Source organism: Zingiber officinale, chromosome 3B (genome assembly GCF_018446385.1).
Source record: "Zingiber officinale cultivar Zhangliang chromosome 3B, Zo_v1.1, whole genome shotgun sequence".
In the NCBI taxonomy this organism is placed as follows: domain Eukaryota; kingdom Viridiplantae; phylum Streptophyta; class Magnoliopsida; order Zingiberales; family Zingiberaceae; genus Zingiber; species Zingiber officinale.
The window spans coordinates 92,243,981-92,271,599 of NC_055991.1; the positions used below are offsets into that span (position 1 = coordinate 92,243,981).

The window sequence follows — 27,619 nt, forward strand, 5'->3', positions numbered from 1 at the left end:
CGTTATGGGTATGTGTATCTAATGAAACACAAGTCTGAAGTCTTTGAAAAGTTTAGAGAATTCAAAAATGAAGTAGAGAAACAACTTAGTAAAAATATCAAGATATTTTGATCTGATCGAGGTGGTGAGTATTTAAGCCAAGAGTTTTAAGATTATTTAAGGGACAATGGTATATTGTCTTAATAGACTCCACCATATACGCCACAATATAATGGTGTATCGGAAAGCCATAACCAAACCTTGTTGGACATGGTTAGGGAAATGATGGATCGTGCAAATCTTCCCAAAACCTTTTGGGGTTATGCACTCATGACAGTTGTTTACTTGCTAAACAGAGTCCCGATGAAAGCAATCTTAACTACTCCATATGAGGTATGAACTAGTAAGAAACCCCTCATATCTTATTTGAATATATGGGGATGTCTTGCTTATGTGAAGAGGACTATATCAGACAAGTTGGACGCCAAGTCTGATAAGTGTTTATTTATTGGATACCCTAAGGAAATTAAGGATTACCAATTTTATCACCCCTTGGAACAAAAAGTATTTGTTTCAAGGTATGCTACCTTCTTAGAGAAAGAATTTCTCTTACAGGAAGCAAGTGGGAGTATGACTAAACTTGATAAAGTTCAAGAGACTCTAATAAACACTAATGAGATGTCTAGTCAAGAATCACAACCGATTATGACACAACCTCCTCGTATATCAGATAGGACACACAATATTTCTGAGAAATATGGATCTCTTGTAAGATAATCGAATGATGTGTTACTCATTAAGGAAGAGGAACCTACTGATTACGAAGAGGCTCTGAATAGTTCAGAAAAGGACAAATGACTTACAGCCATAAAGTAAGAAATGGATTCCATGTATGAAAACCAAGTTTGGAATTTAGTGGACCCACCTAAAGACATTATGCCTATAGGGTGCAAGTGGGGTTTCAAGAAGAAGATCGACATGAATGGTAATGTAATTACTTACAAGGCAAGATTAGTAGCGAAAGACTATCGACAAAGGTAAGGCATTGACCATGATGAAACTTTCTCACCTGTAACCATGCTTAAATTCATTAGGATACTCCTGGCCATATCAGCTCATCATGATTATGAGATATGACAAATGGATATAAAAATAGTTTTCCTTAATGAAAATCTGCTCAAGGACGTGTATATGACACAACCCAAAGGTTTCACATCTGTTGATAAAAATAAAGTATGCAAGCTTCAACGATCTATTTATGGACTAAAGTGTTGGACCCCATGGGTATTTTGATGTGCTCAACCAAGTTAGATTAGGTCCTATTGTTTGATCCCTGTGTCTAAGTGTGCAGAAACTTAGGAGTGCAGGAAGTTGAGTGGAAGACATAGCTAGAGAGAAGGATGGCCCAGGAAGGGAGCCGACGGGTTCGGTGCGTTCGAAGGACGAGAGAGCTGCGAAAGAGTACACGGTGGGCGAGAAGAACGTGCGCGACGTTCGAGGGACGTAAAGCAGGGACGGAAGCCTGCTCGAGGAGAAGACAGAGAATTGGGTTCGGGTGAGCCATATTCTGGTTGGCCACAATCACCCAAAAGATCGGAGCATCAGAAGCTAAAACAAAGTGGAAAGGAGCTGGAAAACAATCCTGAGGTGCCTCACACTATCTGAGACACCTCATACTGGTTGGAGGCGCCTCAAGCAGTTCGAGGTGCCTTCAACACTGCTTGAGGCACCTCTAAGCTAGTCAACTCGACCGTTTGAGCGCAGATAGAGTTTTATCTGCTTGCCTTGGTTTGAGGCACCTTGAACCTTGTTGGAGGCAGCTTAGACCCTCGGGATAGACTTTCCAGGAGCTATATAAAGACCCCTGGAGCTAGGAAATAATCATTCAATCAAGCATTCAATTCCTAGCAACTTGTGAGCTCATTTAGTGTGTAAAAAGGTTTCTCCGCCTACAGTGAAGGAGACATTCTAGTGGAGTTGTTCTACTGCCTTGGATTAACAACCGTCTTGGTTGTAACCAAGTTAAATTTCTGTCTCCCTTTTCTTTTCTATTATTTCATTATTTTTATAGTTGCTATTATTTTAAGTTGAAAGTTTAGAGGAGGGTATACTTTCATTTTCAGGCAATTTACCCCCCTCTTGCCGGCCCCGCTGCACCAACAAGTGGTATCAGAGCCAGACAGCCTCAGAAGGACTAACCGCCGACTAAAGCACAAAAGATCAAGACGATGGTCGGAGCGAACATTCATCCCCCTAAGTTCGACGGAGACTTCGCTACATGGAAGCGAAAAATGGAGGTATTTTTTAAGACTGAATTTGATGTTCTTTTAATAATGAAATATGGATATACAACGCCAAAAGACAAAGAAGAATTCAACTAGACGAAGAAGGAGCAGGCCGATTTCGTGGCCAATGGAAAGGCGGAATTTCACCTACTCAGCGTGCTGCCGCCCCAAGAGGTAAGTCGGATCGGAAGGTATGACTCCGACAAAGACCTCTGGGATAAATTCCTGGAGCTCCACGAAGGCACCTCAGAAACAAAGCTAGCGATGTGCGACATCCTCCGAACCCAATTAATGAACCTCCGGATGAACAACGACGAGAAGGTAGCGCAACTCCAAGCGAGGATCAAGGAGTTGATAACTCAACTGACAAATCTCGATGAATCGGTAACGAACCGAGATTCCATCCGGTATGCGCTCAACGTCTTCCCAAGAACTCCAGAGTGGGGGTCTTTAGTAGATGCTTACTACATCTCTAAGGACTTTGAGGTAAGTAGTTTAGAAAGTCTATTTTCTATCTTTGAACTTCACGAGTCTTGACTTGCAGAGCCTAAACAAGTAGAAAAGTCGAACCTCAATGTTGCCCTATAAGCCAAAAAGGGTGATCCCGACTCCGAAGCATTGATAGACGAAACTGAAGCGGCTCTTCTGGAAAGAAAATTAAATAAGTTTGTTAAAGCTAAAAAGTTTAAATCGCAGTCGAGGAAACATCAACAGAATAGAAGGACGGTCCAATGCTACAACTACAACGAGGAAGGGCACATCAAGGATGACTGTCCTAAGTTGAAGAAAAAGCACAAGGAGAAGCCTCAAAGACCGACGTCCTCTACACGTAAGAGTCTGAAGGCCACTTGGGATGATTCTTCACCCTCCAAATCAGAAGCCGAAACCTTCTCAGGATTAGCACTGATGGCCAACCATCTCTTCGAAGATGACTCAAGCTTAGAGATGAGCATAGATGAAGGGGGAGGAACATCAGAAGAAGAAGAAAGTTGTGACGAAGGGGGAGCATCACCGCTTAAGGTAAGTAAGGTACGTGATCTCACTCATACTCAGTCTTTTCAATTTATCAAGTTACTTACGAAAGATCTAGAAAAATTAGAAAAATAAAATACTGAATTGAAAATGAAATTAGCAAAGGCATGCCCACTTGAGATGTACGACAATCTAAAATCATAAAATGAAGAATTAAAAATTGAAGTTGAAAAATTAAAAAATAATGCATGCTTAAATAAATTTCCAAAATAAAAAATTAGAATTTATAGAAAATTGAATTGTTATATTAGAAAACATCAAGGTCAACTTAGAAAAGTGCCCAAAAATTATTTACCCCCCAAATATTTAGCTAACCCTGTAGGAAGGAACCTTTATTGGGTTCCAAAATTCATTCTAGACTTATTTTTTTTAAATCAAGGCTTTCAGAAGAAAAATTAAACAGATAATTTCTTTTGAGACTTTGTCTAAGGAAGTGGTTGTTGCTCCAATAGCCAAGAAGGCCTAGTACCTCGCCATGACCTGGAAGCCAAAATATTAAAATGAAATGTTTAATTAATTTCTTATTAAAGCATTAAAATTAAAATTATATAATGTTTTAAAATTTTTTTCCATACTTAGGAAAATATTCTTGCTTAGAATTTTTACTTGGAAAATCTTTAGAACTATTTTTGCCTAAGTTAAAAAGTCTTCTAAAGTTAAAAAAAAAATTCTTTTAACTTAAAATTTTTTGCAAAAACTTAAGGAAAATATTAGAACTTTTTTAGAAAATCTTTTTCAAATCTCTTCTTAATTAACTTAGAATTTATTTTGAAATATTTTATACCCCATTTTTACTGTGATCAAAGGAGGAGAAATATGTAAAGCTAAGTTTAGGGGAAATTAAAACTAACTTTGGTTAAACTTTTTTATGCTTTTCAACATTTAGTATTAGAACTAAATTTTATGCTTGTTGCAATTTAGTTTAATTGCAAATTTAGACTTTAAATGTTAGTTAGTAATTTTCTTAAATTACTTTTTGTTTGATTTTACCCTAACTTGAACTTGGGTTGATGCACATCAAAAAGGGGGAGATTGTTGGACCCCGTGGGTATTTTGATGTGCTCAACCAAGTTAGCTTAGGTCTTGTTGTTTGATCCCTATGTCTAAGTGTGCAGGAACTTAGGAGCACAAGAAGTTGAGTGGAAGACGTAGCTAGCGAGAAGGACGGCACGGGAAGGGAGCTGACGGGCTCGGTGCGCCCGAAGGACGAGAGAGATGCGAAAGAGTACACCGGTGGGCGAGAAGAACGTGCACGATGTTCGAGGGATGTAAAGCTGGGACGGGAGCCTACTCGAGGAGAAGGCTGGGAATTGGGTTCGGGGTGAGCCCTATTCCGATTGGCCACAATCACCCAAAAGATCGGAGCATCGGAAGCTAAAACGAAGTGGAAATGAGTTGGAAAATAGTCCTGAGGTGCCTCACACTTGTCTGAGGCGCCTCATACTGGTTGGAGGTGCCTTAAGCAGTTCGAGGTGCCTTCAACACTGCTTGAGGCACCTCCAAGCTGGTTAACTCGACCGTTTGAGCGCAGATAGAGTTTTATCTGCTTGACTTGGTTTGAGGCGCCTTGAACCTTATTGGAGGTGCCTTGGACCCTCGGGATAGACTTTCCAGGAGCTATATAAAGGCCCCTGGAGCTAGAAAATAATCATTCAATCAAGCATTCAATTCCTAGCAATTTGTAAGCTCATTTAGTGTGTAAAAAGGCTTCTCCGCCTACAGTGAAGGAGACATTCTAGTGGAGTTGTTCTACTGCCTTGGATTAACAACTGTCTTGGTTGTAACCAAGTTAAATTTCTGTCTCCCTTTTCTTTTCTATTATTTCATTATTTTTATAGTTGCTATTATTTTAAGTTGAAAGTTTAGAGGAGGGTATACTTTTATTTTCAGGCAATTCACCCCCCCTCTTGCCAGCCCCACTGCACGATCATAAAGCAAGTATCCAGGAGTTGGAATATCTATTTTGATGAGGCGATCAAAGAATTTGATTTCTCACAAAATCCAGATGAACCTTGTGTGTATCAAAAGGTTAGAGGGAGTGTGGCCATATTTCTTATATTATATGTTGATGACATATTGCTCATAGGAAATGATGTGTCAATTTTACAGTTAGTTAAAGTTTGGTTATCCAAGACATTCTCCATGAAAGACATGGGAGAAGTCACTTACATCCTCGCAATGAAAATCTATAAAGATAGATCAAAAAGGTTGCTTAGTCTTTCACAGTTGACATATATAGATAGAGTGCTAAAACAGTTTAGCATGTCGGAATCAAAAAAAGGTTTCATACATATGAGGCATGAAATTCACCTTTCGAAATCTATATGCCCATGCACAAAAGACGAGAGGATTTGCATAGATAAGATACCTTATGCATCCGTAATAGGATCTATCATGTATGCTATGTTATGTATAAAGCATGATGTATTGTATTCTCTGAGTGTTACAAGCAGATACCAGTCTGATCCAGGAATGGATCACTGGATGGTTAACAAGATGATCCTTAAGTACTTGAGAAGAACTAAGGATATATTTTGTTATATAGAGATGGTGATATGATCATACGCGGATATACTGATATAAGTTTGCAGACGAACAAGGATGACTCCAAGTCCCAGTCTGGATTCATGTTTATATTTAATAGAGGCACAGTTAGTTGGAAAAGTTCTAAGTAAGATCTTGTTGTAGATTCTACCTGTGAGTCGGAATACATTACAACTTCGGAAGCAGCAAAGGAAATAGTTTAGATCAAGAAGTTCGTTATTGAACTTGGAATGGTTCTATCCATTGTTGAAGTATTACCTATTTACTGAGACAACACTTAAGCTATTGCACAAACAAAGGAACCAAGATTTCATCAGCGATCAAAATGCGTGCTTTGCCGCTATCATCTAATCAGGGAGATCATGAGTAGGAAAGAAATATAGCTCGAGAAAATTTTCATTGAAAGGAACCTAGCGGATCCTTTGACAAAGACTCTACCATAAAATAAGTTTGAGAGTCACGTCCATACTTATAGTTTAGGACACCATGGCGATTAACATTAGGCCAAGTGGAAGTATTAGATTTTGAGGGATGTCCTAAGGCAATTGTCTTACAATTTTTACTAAATATAGATTCACTATTTGAGTGCATATTATATGTTTGATTGTCTTAAACTCATTTACTAAATGTTTGCAATATAATTCATAGTATAAGAGAAATTGTGATTGGATTACAACTAGTGATTATTTCTATAGGTGTAATTATGAACATATTGGAATTTTCCTAGTCGTTGAATTGATGCATTCGAACATCATCAATTCTATAAAACTAGCACGGGTTATACTTCTTAGTTCACCAAGTAGTTATTTTCTCACTGGTTTGAGATATTGGGATGTCAAGAGTTAAATGTGGATGTTAATTATGGTAACTAGTTCCTTGGAGTGACTCGATGTAAGACTTCATATGGTTATCTATATATATGGATATGTCTATGAAACTCTTACTGTAGCTCAAGTGTAAGTTTCTTTCGACTTGAGATATACAAGTCATCTTGGTCATGAAAACTTATACTTTGACATCTTAAGTAAGCACCTCATTAAGGTGTCGATTCAGGATGATTGGGTATAAGTCAAAATGCTCAAAATACGTGGATAGCCTACAGAGGATTAACCGCTCCTTACGAGGAGATGTATATCCTATGACCACTCGTTAGGATTATTACTCAAAGTCTTTAGCCAAAGCATCATATGTTAAGAGTGTGAGACTTTTAGACACATGTACGAAGTAATTTGAATCCGTAGAATGAGGAAGTATTACTTAGGCTAGGTGTGACATAGTCAGTCTAGTGGGGATAGACACATAGACCATGTCATGAACCAAGTGGGTATAAGATGAATGAAAGGAACAAGACACGACTCACTGAATTGCTGAAGGGTTTAGAATTAATTCTAAGATCAACTATGCTTTTTTGGATAATTAGGGATGATGATGTACTATTAGGTGTCACTCATGATCATTTTATAATTAAGTAGTGGCCAAGATAAATTGGAAACCTATTAGGTCACATGCACTAATGAGTCTCTAAAAGATATAAAATAAGTTAAAGAATATGATTCTTAGATCAAGAGATAAATGTTTAGTTGGATTATACATAAGATAAATATGGAAATATTTGTCATAGTGGAAGCATGAATGGGCTATATCTCTTATGGTAGAGTTGAACTGATGTGCGTAAATAGTATGAGCGTTTATGCATATTTTGACGCACATTCATTTACTTTATACGTATATATTCCTTGTATAATCGCCTCTTTTAGCATGTATTCACCATATATACTCTTTTGTTCGGATATCTGCTCTTTGTTTGATTTTGTGTTGACAGGGATAACTTTTAGAGCGAAAATGGTGATTGTCGACACACAAGGACAAAGCAGAGAGCACGACCGTGCAACCTTGCACGGTCGTGTGGCCAATCCAGAGAGGAATCAGAGCACAACCGTGCAACCTTGCACAGACGTACCTCACCACCAGCAGCCAAGCAAGGTATGGCCGTGCAACCATGCACGACCGTGCCCCCATGACAGTGGCCAAGCAACACAGATCCGAAGGCCGCTCTTCGACACTTGATAAGCATATCCTTTCTTACTTGATGAGAATTGTTTGTTTGTCTATACTATGTTTTCGGATATCTCTATAGCATTCATGGAGTAGATCCCCTTGTTCTGGGATTAGGGAGTAGTCGTGGTACGGATTGATGTAAGACTTGAATTGTGTTTGTACTTGCTGGATGAACTTTCATGTTTTGTTTCAATTGTTAATTGCTTACTTTTGATTGTCAAGAACTTGTCAGCCTCGTAGAGGATTACCATTAGATCGTACACCCGAGGGGCCCTAGTGACAGGGGTAACTCATTCACGGACATCTAGGATAGTTCCTTGAGAAGAAGGCAAATTATCCCCAAGGGAGCGAGAGACCAGGCTTAGCTCTACTCACCATTCTTAATCTACTAGTTAGAGTTATGTCCTCAAGATTTGCCGAGGTGCCCTAGTGACAGGGGTAAATCGTGACAGGACTTCTTAGGGCATTACTCTATTCTGGCTCTTGAGAATACCCACTTAGCTTCTTGCAATAGCAGGAATAAGGACAGCGAGAATAAGACAAACCGAGACACATCAATACTACCACGACGAAACCGACCCCCTAGAACTCCTCATGACCAGGTAATATTTCGACCTTGCGACTCTTGACTCTCTCCCTTGACCTTTCTTTTCCCTTAGCCTGATCAAGACCGTTGGTAGTCTAACTAACCATAAGTGAGCGATTGCTAGTGCTTATAGCCAGTCCCTGTGGGATCGATATTTTTATTACTGACGACGAATCCATGCACTTGCGCAAGAGTAACAAGTTTTTGGCGCCGTTATCGAGAACTATTCGCATTAACATTAGTAGATTAGCAATTTAGTTAATCTAGACTTATGAATAGTTTTTTTGTTTTTCCATTTTCATAACTAAAAAAAAAATCTACATTTCCTTTCTTGTCTTTAAATTCTGCATTTATCTTTTTTTCACATAGCATTTTACTTCTTGTCTTTCATTTTTTTTCCCTTTTTTTAATTCTTCTCATAATTTTTTTTTCTTAGATACCATGAGCACTAACATGTCAAGCAGATCCTTAAGAGATTTCTCTGCACCCGTTTCTGTAAGATTTTTATCTCCTATTATGCAGTCTCATATTGAAGCAGAAAGTTTCCAACTAGACCCAGAGTTAATTTCCATGATACAAGATCACAAATTTAGAGGAGAAGCATCAGAAAGTCCTTATTTGCACATTGAGACATTTCTAGAGCTTTGTGATATGGTGAATTGTGAAGGAGTATCAGCAGATGCAGTTCGGTTGATGACATTTCCTTTTAGCATCAAGGATAAAGCAAGGACTTGGTTATATTCTTTCCATCCTCAAAGCATCACAAGTTGGGAACAATTGGAGCAGAATTTCTAAATCATTTTTCCCTCCAAGCAGAACAATCTACATGATGAGTTGTATCATAAATTTTGCTCAGGCACATTGAGAATCAATATTTGAAGCATGGGACAGATTCAAGAGTCTACAAAGACAGTGCCCTCATCATGGTTTAGAGAAATGGCTAATTCTACACATATTCTATAGGGGGATTTCTTTTTCAGATAAGTATTTGTTAGATTCATCAGCTGGAGGGTATTTTATGGACAAAAGTATAGAAGAAGCTTATACATTAATTGATCAAGTGGCATTGAACCTCCAAGGATGGTCGAGCAAAAGTTGGATGGAATCTCCCGAAGCTCATTCCCTCCAAGATCGATTCTCTCTCTTCTCACTTTCCTCTTCTCTCTCTCTTACTCTCCTTCCTCACCAATATTAGGCTTGTCTAGATAACTTACTTTGCGATATCTCTAGTGCTTAATCAACAGTCCCTGTGGATTCGATATTTTTATTACTGACGACGAAACCATACACTTGCGGTTGCGTAATAAGTTTTTGGCGCCGTTGTCGGGGACTATTCGCATTAACATTAGTAGATTAGCAATTTAGTTAATCTAGACTTGTGAATAGTTTTTTTGTTTTTCCATTTTCATAACTCAAAAAAAAAATCTATATTTCCTTTCTTATCTTTAAATTCTGCATTTATCTTTTTTTCACATAGCATTTTACTTCTTGTCTTTCATTTTTTTTCCCTTTTTTTAATTCTTCTCATAAAATTTTTTTCCTTAGATACTATGAGCACTAACAAGTCAAGCAGGTCCTTAAGAGATTTCTCTGCACCCGTTTTTGTAAGATTTTTATCTCCTATTGTGCAACCTCATATTGAAGCAGAAAGTTTTCAACTAGACCCAGAGTTAATTTCCATGATACAAGGTCACAAATTTGGAGGAGAAGCATCAGAAAGTCCTTATCTGCACCTTGAGACATTTCTAGAGCTTTGTGATATGGTGAATTGTGAAGGAGTATCAGCAGATGCAGTTCGGTTGATGACATTTCCTTTTAGCATCAAGGATAAAGCAAGGACTTGGTTATATTCTCTCCATCCTCAAATCATCACAAGTTGGGAACAATTGAAGCAGAAATTTCTGAATCATTTTTTTCCTCCAAGCAGAACAATCTACATGAGGAGTTGCATCATAAATTTTGCTCAGGCACATGGAGAATCAATATTTGAAGCATGGGACAGATTCAAGTGTAACGCCCCGCCTCCTACTGACTAGGCTGTAAGGCCGGGGGTTATATTATCTTATCTAACTATGGTGTGCAGAAAGCTGAACTAATTTAAAACTTCTACTAATTGCTATAAAATCTGGAGTTCATATTCCAGATACACTTTTATTGTGGTACATATGCTAAAGAAGGGAGCCTAACTTTCTATTTGATCAAGGAGCTGAAATCAGGCTTTCCAATAGATCGTCTGATCGATTGGAGCTCCTTGATCGATCCACTGATCGATTCAACGTGCTACTATGCACGGAGTCAATTCTGAATCGATCGGCTGATCGATCCAGCCTGGCAAATCGATTCAGAGGCTCTCTGTTCGCGAAAATTAAATTCCCGATCGATCGACTGATCGATCCATGGCCGATCGATCAGCTGATCGATTCATCAGCTCTCTGTACGCGGCAGATCACTTCCCAATCGATCAGCTGATCGATTGGGGACCTTCCAATCGATCGGTTGATCGATTGGAGCTCTGATTTCTGCTACAATTCAGTAATTTCGTGTACAACACGAATGTATCAACCAATAACTATTGTAATACTACCAAGCATGACATGATTCATAACTTACCGACTAACATCAAGGTAGCTAGCAGTTTAGGTATAGCATAGTGCATCCTTCACGATTCCTAACATTTAGACATTCAAAAGGTGCGGAAATAAAATATAAGGAGTTCTAATCCTTTAAACTTGCTAGTCTCAAAGGGTCTTTATTCCAAGTTCCTTCTCACACACATCTTTATCGCATTGCCTCCAGCCTCCGCTAATCCATCTTCCCTTTACCTTTATCTGCAGTATAAGGAAAATGAAACTATAAGCTTGGGAGCTTAGTAAGAAACCATCTACCTCACAAAACATGCATTCGAAGAAATCATACTTTCAAAGGATGCTTTTTGAAATACATGCTGATGATCATGCTGAACATGCTAAAACATGACATATTGACATACAAGTCGTGACAATCAAAAATTGAACATAAAGCTATTTGTTATATCAATAAGAAAACTAAACTGAAGCTAAGTTGTATTCACATATCTGATTTGTGACGTTTGAAAACTATTTTCATAAATAGATAAAAATACTAATTATGCTGCTGATGGGCCCGGCAACTGTACTTGCTATGCACGCATCCCTAACTAGACCCGAAGTAGCTAGTCCCGAATCTAGTAGGGTCTACTAGGTTATCTAAATCTAGGGACGACTATGGGAGCCCAATCTAAAGACAATTGAGAGTCCAGTACAGTGCCCCTGATAAAAGTAAAATACTGTTTATAAACTGATTTATCTTATCTTGCTTTTACTAGGTTATCTGAACCTAGAGCTAAGTTATCTGAACCTAGAGGTGATTATGGGAGCCCACCCATTGGACCGTAGTCCCATATAAACTGAAGCAAGACTGTGTGTGCTATTTAAAATGCATCTATGGCATTTAACTGAGCCATTAAATGCCTACTGTAACATATAATTGTACTAGACATTTTATCGAGCACTTGATGTGCTCTAGTTTTGCATATGGCTACGCTAAGATCATAAAAGCGAACTAGGACCATAAAAGCATACAATTAGCTACTTATACTGCAGGTGAGGGGTTACTTACATCCTGCGCTAAGTTTTCTTACAATCCGATCGCTAGGTTTCCGGAGAAGAAGATCTCTTCGGCGATCTTCTTACGTCTATGCGTTCTTCTCGCGGAGAGGAGCGTCTTCGTATCGGAGACGTCGTCGGAAGGTGCTCCTACGTCCCTAGGGTGGAACCCTAGGTCTCCTTGGGCTTGTACGCCGAGAGGGTGAGGAGGAGAGGGGGCGTCGTCGGGTGAAGGTGAGGAATAAGAGAAATTGTCGTTCAAAATAATAATCCCCACTTAAATTCCCTATTTATATTAAGTGATTAATGCGACCCAACTCAATCATAAATATAATTTCTCTCCTCTTCTTTCAGCACACCCCTGCTGGGCCCCTTGGTTACTAAAGTCACCCTATAAGTCATAGGGTCTAATCGGTCTCGGGTTCAACTCCCGCTTAGGCTATTTTACGTTTTTTATTTAATTTTGCTACTTCTGCTACTCCAAAAATTCTATAAAAATATTCTAAAATTCCAGAAAAATAATAGAATATTTTTAAAATTAATTTACAAATTTTTGGGCATTACATCAAGAGTCTACAAAGACAGTGCCCTCATCATGGTTTAGAGAAATGGCTAATTCTACACATATTTTATAGGGGGATTTCTTTTTCAGATGAGTGCTTGTTAAATTCATCAACTGGAGGGTTTTTTATGGACAAGAGTATAGAAGAAGCTTATACATTAAATGATCAAGTGACATTGAACCTCCAAGGATGGTCGAGCAAAAGTTGGATGGAATCTCCTGAAGCTCATTCCCTCTAATGGAGTAGACGTCCTCTTCTAGGATTAGGGAGTATTTGTAATGTGATGCAGATGTAGAACTATGTAGATTCACTTTGTTTCTATAGATGACTTGTCAATTTTTGTTCATGCTTGTGTGAGATGTTTATATTTCTATTCTTTGATTGATTGATGTGGAGGATTGTTGATCCCGCAAAGGGGATACCTTAGAGAGTATTGACCAAGGTACCCTACTGACAGGGGTAACCCTTTCCGGACGTCTAAGACGTTCCCTCAAAAGGAGAGACAATCCCTTAGGAACTGATGCTCTCGTAAAGAGAGTGTTCTAGATCGTATACCCGAGGGGCCCTAGTGACAAGGGTAACCCGTTTACAGACGTCTAGGACATTCTCGTGAAAGGAGAGATAATTCCTCCATAAGGAAGTAGGTAACTATACCAAACCTCTACCCTTATCCTTATTGTTCTTTACTGGATATGTATCCCAGTGATCTACCGAGGCGCCCTTGTGACAGGGGGGTTAACCGTTATAGGATTTCACAGGGAATGTCTCTACGTGATACTTAGGGATACTGGCCAATCTAACTTCCTACAAGAACATTGACATAGAGGATGGAAACTAAGCAATCTATGTAGTATCTCCTAGTATTACAATGAAATCGAAATCCTAGAAGAGGGCGTCTACTCCATTGTGGGGAAGAACAACCCCAAAACATAAAGAAGAACATACTTACAACCCTTGATATGAGAAGGAAGGGAAGAAGCGATGCTTGCCGAGGTTTCCGATGTCATGGAGATGCCCCCCTTGCTCTGGAGATGGACGGAACGTCGAGGGACGGCGGTGGATGAACCTCTAGGGTTTCCCCTAAACGAGAAAACTCTTTCCCAAGGAGAGGGACGAAGTCCCCGAACCAAAGATGCCCCCAAAAATAGGTTTCTTGACTCTTTTATAAGCTAGGGTATGGACGCCGCACAGCCCGTGGCACGGCTGTGCAAGGTTGGCACGACCACACCCATCCTCTCCTCTGGCGAAGCTACACAACTGTGCCGATTGGCACAGCCGTGTGGTCTCTGGCTTCTGCTCTCTAAGGCACGGTCGTGCAAGGATGCACAGTCGGGCATTCCTTTGTCTCAGCCTGGGGTGGCACGGTCGTGCAATGATGCACGGCCGTGTGCTGCTTTGCCTTTGCCATGGTCGCACGACCGTGCAAGGGTGCACGGCTATGCACTGCTCCGCCTATGCCATGGCCGTACGACCGTGCAAGGGTACATTTTCTTTCTTATTTTTAAATTTTGTTTTTATTTTTTTTTTTATTTTTCATATAACATTTTACTTCTTGTCTTCCATTTTTTCTCATATATTTTTTTTAGATATCTTGAGCACTAACATGTCAAGTAGGTCTTCGAGAGAATTTTTCACACCCATGAGCGCAAGATCTTCCATTGATGAATATTATGATTCAGAAGATGATCAATTTGAGTTCCTTTGTGGAGTGTGTGGTAACATATCTCATCCAGTTGCTATTTACCATTTTTTCCAAAAGACTGTTATAACTCCGGAACTTCAATGTTTGGGTCAACCTCAACATCAAGATACCTATGAGCAAGTTCCTGATACTTACGACTATGACTGGGGAGATTATCAAATTCAAAACTTTCAACCTCAGTTAATTCTAGAGCAGAGTGAGCAGTCATTTTCCCAGCAGTATAACTCTGACCCACATCAGCACTACAATCAGGATTGGAGGGATTATCAAAATTTTGATTATAGAAGTGTGTAAGGTGTTGGTCATTCTTTTCAAGCGTCTCAGAGTTTCTCAGAGTCTTAGGATGATTTTTCGCTGGATAGACCACATCATTTACAACCAGATGAGCCGGTTGACTTGGAGGACTCCCAACGCACAAATATCCCTGTTCCAAGTCAGATGGAGGCCACAACATAAGTTTCTGAAGAGCTAATGGTGCAACAGGGGATCTTAGCTTTACGAATGTTATTTCAAATTTATAATAATGTTGTTGATCCCTCTATTGATGATATTAATGTTGGTGCGGGAAGCATCCGACGATCGAACCTATATTTTGATTATGTCAAAGGGTTCAAAGTTAAGGTGTTTTATTATCTAACATGTTGAATGAGTGTTTTAGGAAAGTCCTAACTGCGGTTAGGCAGGTGAAAACCCTAGGGGGTGGTAACCCTAGGTCCTAGGGGGTGGTAACCCTAGGTCTTAGGGGGTGGTAACCCTAGGTGGAGAAAAGTCCTAGCTGCGATTAGGCAAAGGGAAAACCCTAGGGGGCGGTAACCCTAGGTCATAGGGGGTGGTAACCCTATGCGGAAAGTATTGGTGGGTCGAGTGCTTCAAACAAAAGTCCTAGGGGGGAACCCTAGGTGGAAAGTCCTGGTGTCGCGAACCAGGAGACAGACTGGACAAGCCGGGAAGCGGATGCCCAGCAGAAAGTCCGGAAGCATCGAGCACTAAGCAAAAGTCCAGTCGATCTGGAGGATCGCACTGGCATCAGGTAAATCTCCTGAGTGGAGTAGGTGAGGGTGCGTTCCCCGTAGAGGGAACAGTAGGCGTCGAGTCGACCTAGGGTTTCCGGTCGGAAACCCGAAGTTAGACTCAGACAGTCAGATGATTATCGTTCACTTATATTATTATGTTTTATGTGCTAACTTTGTGCTGCAGGGTATATTTGGGATTAATGTATCTTGCAGGGACCAAAGTGCAAAAATAGCCTCGGATGAACAGTACTGAGGCGCCTCCATGGAGCTTGGAGGCGCCTCGGGTGCGAGCCGAAGCCAGTTGTCCAGAAGGGTTGGAGGCACCTTGAAGGAAGCTCAAGGCACCTTGAACAGGTGGTTTAAGGCGCCTTGGACAGTGATGAAGGCGCATTGAGATGGATAAAAGGCAACGGTCAAAGCTTCATCACAGAGTCATTTCCGAGATAAAACTTAGGGATTTAAGGCGCCTTGGAGCCTGATAAAGGCGCCTTGAACACCCTTTATAAGAGGGTCTCGACCAGCAGCTCTTAACAACGAATACCAAGTGATCCCTTTGCAACTAGCTGCTAACAAGACGACCCAGAAGTGCTGCGACTTAACACCGACAACCCGACGCTCCGATTTCTGTAAATTTTGTTGTCGGTATTGCTTAGATTTTCTGTACTCATTTCATACTTGTACTATTGACGATATTATAGTTGTTGCCCACGGAAAGCGATCAAGGATCGCAGGCCTTCGAGTAGGAGTCGTCACGGGCTCCGAACGAAGTAAATTTCTTCGTGTTTGTGTGCTTGTTCTTATTTTCCGTTGCTTATTACTCTGTTAGTTTTCCGTACGATTTACGAATTCACAAAGTGAAAGCCACGAGCGCTATTCACCCCCCCTCTAGCGCTTCTCGATCCAACAATTGGTATCAGAGCGGGGTCGCTTCGAATATGTGAAACCACCATTCGAGCATTTTTTTTGTGGCTTTTCGTTTTACCACCATTCACCCCCCCCCCCTCTACGCCTTTCGTTTTTTCCCTCCAAAACTATTTTCAAAAAATTCATTTTCATCTTTTCACAATTGATTGGGATTAACGAAATATCGCATTTAGCAAATTTTGAAATAATATTTTTAATATTATTTTAATAATATTTTTTATTATTTTATTATTTTTTTTATCAAAATTTGTAAATTTCTATTTCTATCTTTATTTTGCACTACTAATCCAAGATCAAGTCTTGGAACAAGTCTTCTTGTTTCTTTGTGTCCAAGATTTATTTCTCAAATGGCCCATCAAGAAGGCTACAGCACTGCTCGTCCTCCGCTCTTCTCCGGCGAAGACTTCGGCTATTGGAAGTGCCGAATGGAGTCTTTTCTCCAGGCCCAGTTCGACATATGGATGATGGTCAAGACTGGATTCGAACTACCAACTGACGGAACCGGCAAACCAACACCATGCGAGAACTGGGATCCTATCCTAATCAAGAATGTAGAGGTCAACGCCAAAGCAACCTATACCCTACAGTGCGGACTAACAAATTCAGAGCTTGATCGAGTTGGAAAGTTCTCAAGTGCGAAGGAGTTATGGGAGAAGCTGATTGAGCTTCACGAAGGTATTTCTGATACGAAAATAGGTAAGCATGTTTTAATTAACGAATTATTTGAGCAGACTAATACTACTCCGGCCGAGAAAGGTGTTGCGTCATTTGTAGGTACAAGCAAGACGAAGTGTTAAAGGCAACATGGTCCGAGTCATCAGACGAATCTGAATCCGATGAAGAACATGCAAGCCTCCTCGCTCTACTAGTACTAGCACATGTTGCCGAAACCGAGTCCGATCTTGAATCTGAAACTGAGAACGAATCAGACACCGAGTCCGAGCGAAGCCACAGATCCGTATCCGTTTCCGAAGGACCCAAACCCACTGTAAGTTCTATAATGTCTAGTATTAACCTAGATAATTCGAAAAACTTAATTCCTTACTTGCTTAAGAAGTTGGCCAAATCTAATGTCCGGGTTAAGTCACTTCTAAAGGAGGTAATAGCTCTTAAAGAAGTGACTAACTCAAGTCCCTTAATTGAGTCAGTTCAAATTGGAAGTTCAACTCAAGTCCAACAACTTGAGGAAGAAAATTCCAATTTGAAAACTCAAGTTAAAGAACTCAAGGATACGTTAGAACGGTTCACCTTGGGTTCCAAGAATCTGGATCTGATTCTTGGAAAACAGCGAGCCGTTTACAACAAATTCAGACTTGGATTTAAAATTAAAAGAAAATACAAATCGTATTTATCATTAGTAAATAGAAATAATAGAAAGGTAGTCCAAGCATGGGTACCTAAGTCCAATTTGGTCAATCAAGTTGGACTTGGTCAATATTGGATCCCGAAGGATCAAATACACTACCTCGATAGATCATATCGAGGCTATGATCCGGGGGAGCAAAAAGAAATACAATATTAATAAAACGAACATAATTCAAAATTCAAAATTAAATTAAAAAATTCAAAATTCAAAATGCAATTAAAAATTCGAAATTAAATTAAAAATTCAAAATTAAAATTTCAATTAAAAATTCAAAATTCAATTAAAAATTCAAAATTAAATTAAAATTCAAAATTCAAAATTAAATTAAAAATTAAAAATTCAATTTAAAATTCGAAATTAAATTAAAATTCAAAATTCAAAATTAAATTAAAAATTTAAAATTCAATTTAAAATTCGAAATTAAATTAAAATTCAAAATTTAAAATTCAAAATTCAATTAAAAATTCAAAATTAAATTATTCAAAATTCAAAATTCGAAATTAAATTAAAAATAAAAAATTTAAAATTCAATTAAGAATTCAAAATTAAAAGTAAAATTTAACTTAAATCAAATAAAAATAGAAGGAGGATCCAGAATAGCTAGCACCTCCGAAATTAATCTACTCGACTGGGTAACCGAACTTAATCTACCCGACAGGGTAACCGAACTTTACCTACCCGGCAGGGTAAATAGGGTTAAATTAAAAGGGACTAGGTTTAACTTGACCCACGGTACTGGTGAAGTATTGGATGATAGTACGTTGGGGAAACTTAGTCATCGCATGTCTAGGAAGATATGGCTTCGACCTGGTGCATTTGGCTAAGTGAAACTGACCGAAGCTACCCTTTATGGATCCTAACCAGTTAGACCAAGGTTTTGTATTAAGTTCAATAGATAGGACTATTTGGAAAACCTCGAAGGCATGGTTACTTTAATGATGTCCTTGTGACTCACCATAGCCCAGAAGTTTATCCAAAGAATGTCTACTTGTTGAACCCAAAGCTAAACCCGAATCTAATACAAAGTTAAACCAAACCCTAAAATTGAACCATAATTCATCTCACAAAAATTATAGGATTCCCTGATTGAAAATTTAGATCGGGTGAGATGACTAAGGAATAGAAATTCAAATTTAAAATTAAATTCAAAATTTAAATTTAATCAAACTCTAATTAAAATCAAATTAAATTAATTAAAAATAAAATTAAATCATTTTTAAAAAAAAACTATTTAAAAAAAATCATTTTAAAAATTATTTCAAAATCCTTTTAAAAATTATTTAAAAATCATTTTAAAAATTATTTCAAAAACCCTTTTAAAAATTCTTTTAAAAAACCTTTTAAAAATTATTTCAAAATTCTTTTAAAAATTCTTTTAAAAATCCTTTTAAAAATTCTTTTTAAAAAAACCTTTTAAAAAACCTTTTAAAAATTATTTCAAAATTCTTTTAAAAAATCCTTTTAAAAAATCCTTTTAAAAATTCTTTAAAAAAACCTTTTAAAAATTCTTTCAAAATTATTTTAAAAATTCTTTTAAAAAATCCTTTTAAAAATTATTTCAAAATAATTTTTAAAATTCTTTTTAAAATCCTTTTAAAAATTATTTTAAAATCTTTTTAAAAATTATTTCAAAATCTTTTTAAAAATTATTTCAAAATACTTTTAAAAATTCTTTTAAAAATCCTTTTAAAAAGTCATTTTAAAAATTATTTCAAAATCCTTTTAAAAATTATTTCAAAATCTTTTAAAAATTAATTTCAAAATTATTTCAAAAATCTTTTAAAAATTATTTTAAAAATCTTTTAAAACTTAATTTCAAAAGTATTTAAAAATATTTTAAAAATCATTTTAAAACTTTAAAAACTTAATTTCAAAATCATTTTAAATCTTTTAAAACTTAATTTCAAAATTATTTTCGAAAATCATTTTTTTTAAAAATTCTTTGAAAATTATTTAGAAATATCATTTCAAAAATTCTTTAAAAATTCAAAATTCGTTGAAATTTTTTCTTTTGAAAACCATTTCAAATTAATTTCAAAACCTTTGAAAAATTAATTTCAAAATTACTTAAAATAGTTAATTAATTTTAAAATATTATTCAATTAATTTCAAAATCTTAATCAGTTTAAAGGGGTCTAAAATATCTTTAATTCTCAAATCATATTATCAAATTATGATTGCAAAAGTTACCTCCAATTAATTTTTAATATATTCTCGAAAGTTTAATATTTACTCATTTGAAATTCAAACTTATATTTTCAATATCTTTATTGATAAAGTTAACTTTATCTCACACTCAGAATATAAAAGACCTATTATATTTTATACATGCTTGGACTCTAGGACCCTAGGGATTCATTTTTGCATTAATTATGGGGGAGTGAGCGGAGTCAAGCTACTTATCAAGTAACTTTTGAAAAGCTTTTCAAATTTAGCTAAGTTTTTTTTGAACTTAGCTTTTCAAATTTTATTAAATATCTTTCGAAAAACTTTTCAAATTTAACTTAGTATTAAATGGTCTTTCAAAACTATCTCAAATTTGATTATATTTTTGTTAAAATCATTTTTTAATTTAAAAAGTTTACTAAATACTTCTTTCAAGAAGTTTTTTAAAGTTAACTAAATATTTTTTTGAAAGCTTTTCAAATTTAATTAAGTATCTTTCGAACAACTTTAACTAAGTTTTCTTCAAAACTATTTCAAATTTGACTAAGTTTTCTTTGAAAAATCAAGTTAAAATACTTTTGAAAATATTTTGACTATGTTATCTATCCTTAACTTAAGTATTTTTCAAGCTTAATCAAGTTTTCCTTAAACTAAAATTATGTTCTAAACTTAGCTATCTGGCAAAGTGCTTTTTCAACGCAATCATTTTAAAAGCTAAAAATATAGCTAAGTTGATTTTTTTTGAAAAATATGTGCTACCCTTCAGGGAGAGTTTAAAATCGAATATTTGTTTTTTTTCTTTTCCTAATATTCTTTTTTATTTATGTCAAAGGGGGAGAGAGAAAAGTTAAGTAAATTAAGAGTAAACTTAAACATAATCAAAGGGGAAATAAAAAGTTTTTTGCTCATGTTTAAGTTTCTGTACTTTGTTATGGTCATGTTTAAGTTTCTGTACTTACTGTCATATTTTTTTACTTAACTTTGAACCGTGTTGCCATAATCAAAAAGGGGGAGATTGTTGGTGTGGGAAGCATCCGACGATCGAACCTATGTTTTGATTATGTCAAAGGGTACAAAGTTAAGGTGTTTTGTTATCTAACATGTTGAATGAGTGTTTCAGGAAAGTCCTAACTGCGGTTAGGCAGGTGAAAATCCTAGGGGGTGGTAACCCTAGGTCCTAGGAGGTGGTAACCCTAGGTGGAGAAAAGTCCTAGCTGCGGTTAGGCAAAGGGAAAACCCTAGGGGTGGTAACCCTAGGCCATAGGGGGTGGTAACCCTATACGGAAAGTCTTGGTGGGTCGAGTGCTTCCGGCAAAAGTCCTGGGGGGGGGGGGGGGTAACCCTAGATGGAAAGTCCTGGTGTCGCGAACCAGGTGAAAGACTGGACAAGCCGGGAAGCGGACGTCCAGCAGAAAGTCCGGAAGCATCGAGCACCGAGCAAAAGTCTAGTCGATCTGGAGGATCGCACTGGCATCAGGTAAATCTCCTGAGTGGAGTAGGTGAGGGCGTGTTCCCCGTAGAGGGAACAGTAGGCGTCGAGTCGACCTATGGAGGCACCTTGAAGGAAGCTCAAGGCACCTTGAACAGGTGGTTTAAGGCGCCTTGGACAGTGATGAAGGCGCCTTGAGATGGATAAAAGGCAGTGGTCAAAGCTTCATCGCAGAGTCATTTCCGGGATAAAACTTAGGGATTCAAGGCGCCTTGGAGCCTGATGGAGGTGCCCTGAACACCCTTTATAAGAGGGTCTCGACCAGTAGCTCTTAACAACAAATACCAAGTGATCCCTTTGCAACTAGCTGCTAACAAGACGACCCGGAAGTGTTGCGACTTGACACCGACAACCCGACGCTCCGATTTCTGTAAATTTTGTTGTCAGTATTGCTTAGATTTTCTGTACTCATTTCATACTTGTACTATTGACGATATTATAGTTGTTTCCCACGGAAAGTGATCAAGGATCGCGGGCCTTCAAGTAGGAGTCGTCAAAGGCTCCGAACGAAGTAAATTTCTTCGTGTTTGTGTGCTTGTTCTTATTTTCCGCTACTTATTACTCTGTTAGTTTTCCGTACGATTTACGAATTCGCAAAGTGAAAGCCACGAGCGCTATTCACCCCCCCTCTAGCGCTTCTCGATCCAACAATTAGTGTTAGTAGACTCTTCCCTACTTATGATGATGATGTGGTAGATAAAAGTGTAGGGACATGGACTATGGAGGAAATGACCCAAGGATCGCCTCTCTTGGTCGCACAACCAATCGATACTATGGAGTTTCCAAGAATGGAATTGGTTGATGATAAATGTGTAGGAACTTGTGCGATGGAAGCAAAACCCTAAGAATCACCATTTTTAGAAGCACCACCACTTGAGTCAGAGCTAGAACGAGCACTTAATTCTGAAGGAGTCACATCCACATGTTTAGAACTTTCATGTATATCTCAATAATGCAAGGTTAGTATTTCTAGTGATCTTTTGAAAAACTTTATAGAGGCACCTATAATTGATTTTATTGGATGTGATTCAATTTTTGATACATACTCAGTTCATACTAATATGGTTCTAGTTCCTTCTTATATTACATGCTTGGGAGAGGTATGTTTTTCTTTTGGGTGTGTAGGTTTTCAAGAGGCCTATAATTGGAAGCTCAATCTAAACTGTCTTCGACCTACTAAAAGAATTTCCAAGAAGATGAAGATGGAGAGAGTGATTCTTCACTTTTTGATGAAAGCTCCCTCCATAATAAGAGCCCTTGGTAAGAGGGTTCTAAAATATCTTACCCCTCCTAGAGCGAGATTTCGATGAATATAATGAGGTGGTCGAGCTAATGACCTTAAATACGCGCTTCTTGGGAGGTAACCCAAGTTCATTTTCCTTGTCTTCATTCATGTTTTTAGTTCCTTTCTATTTTCATTTCTTCCCTCATAATAAACATGTATCCTCTACTTAATTTTTGTTGTCAATCTTCTTTTATAGGACTTAAAGATTAAGAGGAGTATAACTACATGATGGAGAAGTTCATGACATGGACATTTGGCACGTATCATTTGGTAACTTCTCTTATTTTTATTCTCCTCCACATTGTTTTTAGTTTTCATTGGGACAATGAAAAGTTTAAGTCTGGGGGGTGCATTAGATACATTTAGTTTAGTTTAGCTTTTTCTTATTTCTTTTTGCATAATAAACTTTCTACTAGTTGCATCCTACATCATATTATGATTGTTTGTTCCTTAATGCAAAATACTAGTTATTCTAGATTTTATGTGGTTCATGTGTTACTTATGTTTAGTGATCTATCTTTTTCTATCTATGATAGCATGAAGTGAGCAATATTTTTACTATAAGAGTTTAAGTATTGACCTTGTTTTAGGATCTCTATACACTATACCTATTTTTGATGGTTGATAATTCTAAAATAGTTATGATTCATAGAATGAGACTAGTACTTGTGCTTCTATGGTGACCTCTCAACTATATTTTTGTTACTGGATAAACTCAGATCATGTAAGCTCATTTGGAAAAAATTAATCCCCCCCCCCCAAAAAAAAAATAAAAGTTTGTTCAAGTTTAGTACTTTGCAAACATTAAAAAAAAAATGAATGAAAAAAATAAGGGATAAAAAATTTGTTGTCGTGAGTGGAAACTAGCAATTCACCCATTTGAGACCGAGTTAGGTTACTGGGAGAATGAATGTTATGTTTCTCTTGATACTGAGTATTCCTTTGAGACCTTGTGTAGACGATGCATAGCATTTTTGAGGAAAACGAACTTTGCGTGTGGCAGGTAAGTGCATATCGCCAGAAGCATAAGGAACACAATTTTATGACGACTAGACTTAGGGATTGAAACTTGATAAATTTAGGCCACTTTCGCACTGAGCACGGAGGACTTCTACTTAGGTCATACTTAAACTACTTTTGTAACTTGCTCACCAATGAAATCATTTGATAGAATTAGATTGACTTGCTAGAGATTATGATGCACTATCTAACCACATGAATCTAGATTGCGGGTTTTGCTTGAGGACAAGCAAAGGTTAAGTCTGGGGGTGTGATGTGCGTAGATATTATGATCATTTATACATATTTTGACGCACATTCACTTACTTTATTCACGTATATTCTGTTAGTTAGAGCCCTAGAGCCAATCATTTGATGATTGTTGTATGAACTCATTGTATCATATTCTTATATATATAAAGGCATTTGTTTTTTATTATTATTCTTACTTGTATTGGTGCCAAATAACTAAGTATAATAGCGTCCTTGAGTAGAAGGTTCTTACCTATATCAATCGGTTAGTTGAATCGATAGTGAGATGATATAGGGAACACTACTCTTAATCATTCCTAGTTAAGTATTAGCATTCAAGGACAATGTTAATGCGACGAGACTAGCATGTAGGTCAACTTGATGACTTGATCTCACAAGTCATGGATATGGAGATATCAAGTTGACACATGGGTATGCATTGGAGAATGTATACTGAATGACCCGCCATGAGAAAGTATCATGGATCGTTTGTAACGCCTGAAAATTTCCAAATAAATTATTAGAAATATTCTAGTATTTTTCTAGAATTTTAGGATATTTTTACAGAATTTTTAGAGTAGCGGAAGTAGCAAAAATAAATAGAATCGTAAAATAGCCTACGCGGGAATTGAACCCGAGACCTATTGGGTCCTACGACTTATGGTGAACTCTAGTAACCAAGTGAACCCAGCAGGGCCATGCTGAAAGAAGAGGGAATCAATTGTAGATATATTTAAGTTGGGCGAATTAACCACTTAATATAATAGGGAAAATAATTTAGTGAAGAGTTATTTTGATCGTGACTTTTCTTCGCCCTCACCCTAGTCACGCCGCCCCTCTCTTCTCCTTCATCTCTCGGCGCCAACCACAAGCAAGCCTGGGATTCCATCCCTAGGGTCATAAGGGCTCCTTCCGGCGACATCTCAGATACGAGGACGCTCCTCTCCGCGAGAGGAACACGTGGACGCAAGGAGATCGCCGAAGGGATCTTCTCCACCGGAAACCTAGCATTTAGATTTGTAAGAAACTTTGAGCAGGAGGTAAGAAACACCTCACCTGTAGTATAAGTAGCTCTTTTCGAGGTTTTACGCATTAGTTTAGTTGTATGCAGAATGTTAGCATGTAGGGTGTGAACTAGTACACACCATATGTTTGAAAAAATGTATAGCTCAGTTCAATGCCACCATAGGCATTTTAATAGCTCAGTAAATACAATAGAAGCATTTTTACAGCATGTTCAGTTTTATTACAGCTTATATGGGACTACGGTCCAATGGGTGGGCTCTCACAGTCGCCTCTAGGTTTAGACAACCTAGCTCTAGGTTCAGATAACCTAGAAATAGCAAGATAAGAAAATTAGCTATAACCAGTATTTTATTTTCAGCAGTGGCACTGTACTGGACTAGATGTCCATTGGGTTGGGCTCCCATAGTCGTCCCTAGGTTTAGATAACCTAGTAACTCTACTAAATTTGGGACTTGCAACCCCGGGTCTAGTTAGAGATGCGCGCATAGCAAGTACAGTTGTCGGGCTCATCAGCAGCATGATTATGTATTTTAATCTATTACGATAAATAGCTTTCAAAAACTCACAAATCAGTTGTGTGTACAGTTAAATTTCAGTTCCAGCTTAGTTTTAGTGTAGCTTCGTTCATACTTTAGCTTAGCTCTTTCTTATTGATACATGTGATAGTTCTATGATCAGTTTTGATTCTATGTTTCGTATGATAGTATGCCATGCCATGCTTTAACATGTTCAGCATAGATTTCAATAGCATGTCTTAAAAAAAACATACATTGTATCGTATGCATGTTTTGTGAGGTAGATGGTTTCTTACTAAGCGTAAGCTTATAGATACTTCTTTTCCTTATACTGCAGATAAAGGTAAAGGAAAGATGGACTAGCGGAGGCTGGAGGGCAATGCTATGAAGATGAGTGTGGACAGGAACTTGGAATAAAGATCCTTGGAGAAACTAGCAACCTTTAGAACTTAGTACTTTCTTATAGTATTACTTTTCTGCATTTCTAGATATTTAAGTGTCTGAATTATGCAAGATATGCTTAGATGGTTAGTGGACATGCTTAGAACACTAGTTGTTGCTATTAGAATGTTTTTCAGTTATTTTAGAACGCATGTATGTAATCTTGGCATGAAATAGTGCTGAAATCAGAGCTTAGCTGCGAAATCAGAAACCCCAATCGATCCATTGATCAATTGGAGGCCCTCAATCGATCAGCTGATCGATTGGGGAGTTTTTCTCGCGAACAGTAAGCTCCTGGATCGATCATCTGATCGATCTGGTCGCGTTCTGTCGCGAACAGAGAGCCTTGGAATCGATCACTAGATTGATCAACAAACTTCTGTCGCGAACAGAGAGCTCTGGAATCGATCCCTGGATCGATTGACAAGTTTGGATAGATCAGCCGATCGATCCAGAATTTACCCCGTGTATAGTAGCAAGCTGAATCGATCAGTGGATTGATCAGACCACTCCAATCGATCCACCGATCGATTGGGAGGCCTGATAACAGCTGGAAACCCCTCATCTCAGCTCTTGATCATATGGGAAGCCTAGATTGTCTCCCTTAGCATAGGAACAGTATTCAAGATGTAGTTTAGACGTGAATTCCAGATCGAATAGCAATTAACATAATAAACTAAATTGTTAGTTAGCAAAATTCTTAAATCAGATCAGTTTTCCACACATTAAGAATAGTTAGCAATAGTATAATGTGACGATCCGGCCTTACAGCTTAGCCAGTAGAAGGTGGGTCGTTACATCGTTATATGAGTGTCATATACTTTCTCATGTGGCTATTAGTATGACTATTAGTCCTTGGACCTGAAGTCATCATGGTTCCCTACATAAGGAGTTGCATACTTTTGCTTCGTCAAACGTCACTCGTAACTGGGTGGACTATAAAGACGATTACTGGGTATGTAACAAATTATGCGGAGGGATGTGAGTGATGTAGATGGGATCTATCCCTCCTATATGACGGGAGTGACATCGATATTCTTGATAGAGTGAGACCACGAAGTGCATGGCTATGCCCAAATGAGTCAATATAAGATATTGAGCTCATTTGATTGAGTGAGTCTACTTGGGATTCAAGATTTAGATTGATTAGAGAATGACATGGTCTATGCCTCACATTGATCAATCTAGATGTCAAGGATAGAACGACACTTGTCATATATTGTGAAGAGTCACAATTAGTAGTCACAAGGTGATGTTGGATCTCAACATTCTTATAACTTGGGTAGTAATGATGTGTTGCTAGATACCATTCATTACTTATGCTTCTAAATGGGTTTAGGAGCATTGCCAATGTTATAAGAACCTATAGGATCACACATAAAGGGCAATTAGATGGAGATTAGGTTCATTTGATGAACCTAAAATATTAGGTTCATGTGATGAACCAAATTGGATTAAGAGTAATCCAAATTAGGTTAATTGAGTTGGACTCAATTTGGTTCATGTGTTAGATGAGTCTAATTTGGACTTAGACTCATTGAGTCAATTTAATTCAATGAATAGAGATTCATTAAATTAAAATTGACTTGAACCAATGGTTAGATTTGATCAACCATGGGAGAGAAGTGGTCAAGTTTGACTTGACTTGAGAGGAAGATGAAGAGTCAAGTTTGACTTGACCATTTGCCACCTCATTGGTGAGTTGACAAAGAGTGGACCAATGATGATGCTCCACATCATCATGATTGCTTAAGTGTTATGCCACCTCATG

The 27,619-nt window shown here is 37.7% G+C and overlaps 1 pseudogene; it reads right to left on the reverse strand.

The window, feature by feature from the left end:
- Positions 1-9,348: 9,348 nt before the first annotated feature.
- Positions 9,349-9,414, reverse strand: LOC121968860 (annotated as a pseudogene).
- Positions 9,415-27,619: the final 18,205 nt, after the last annotated feature.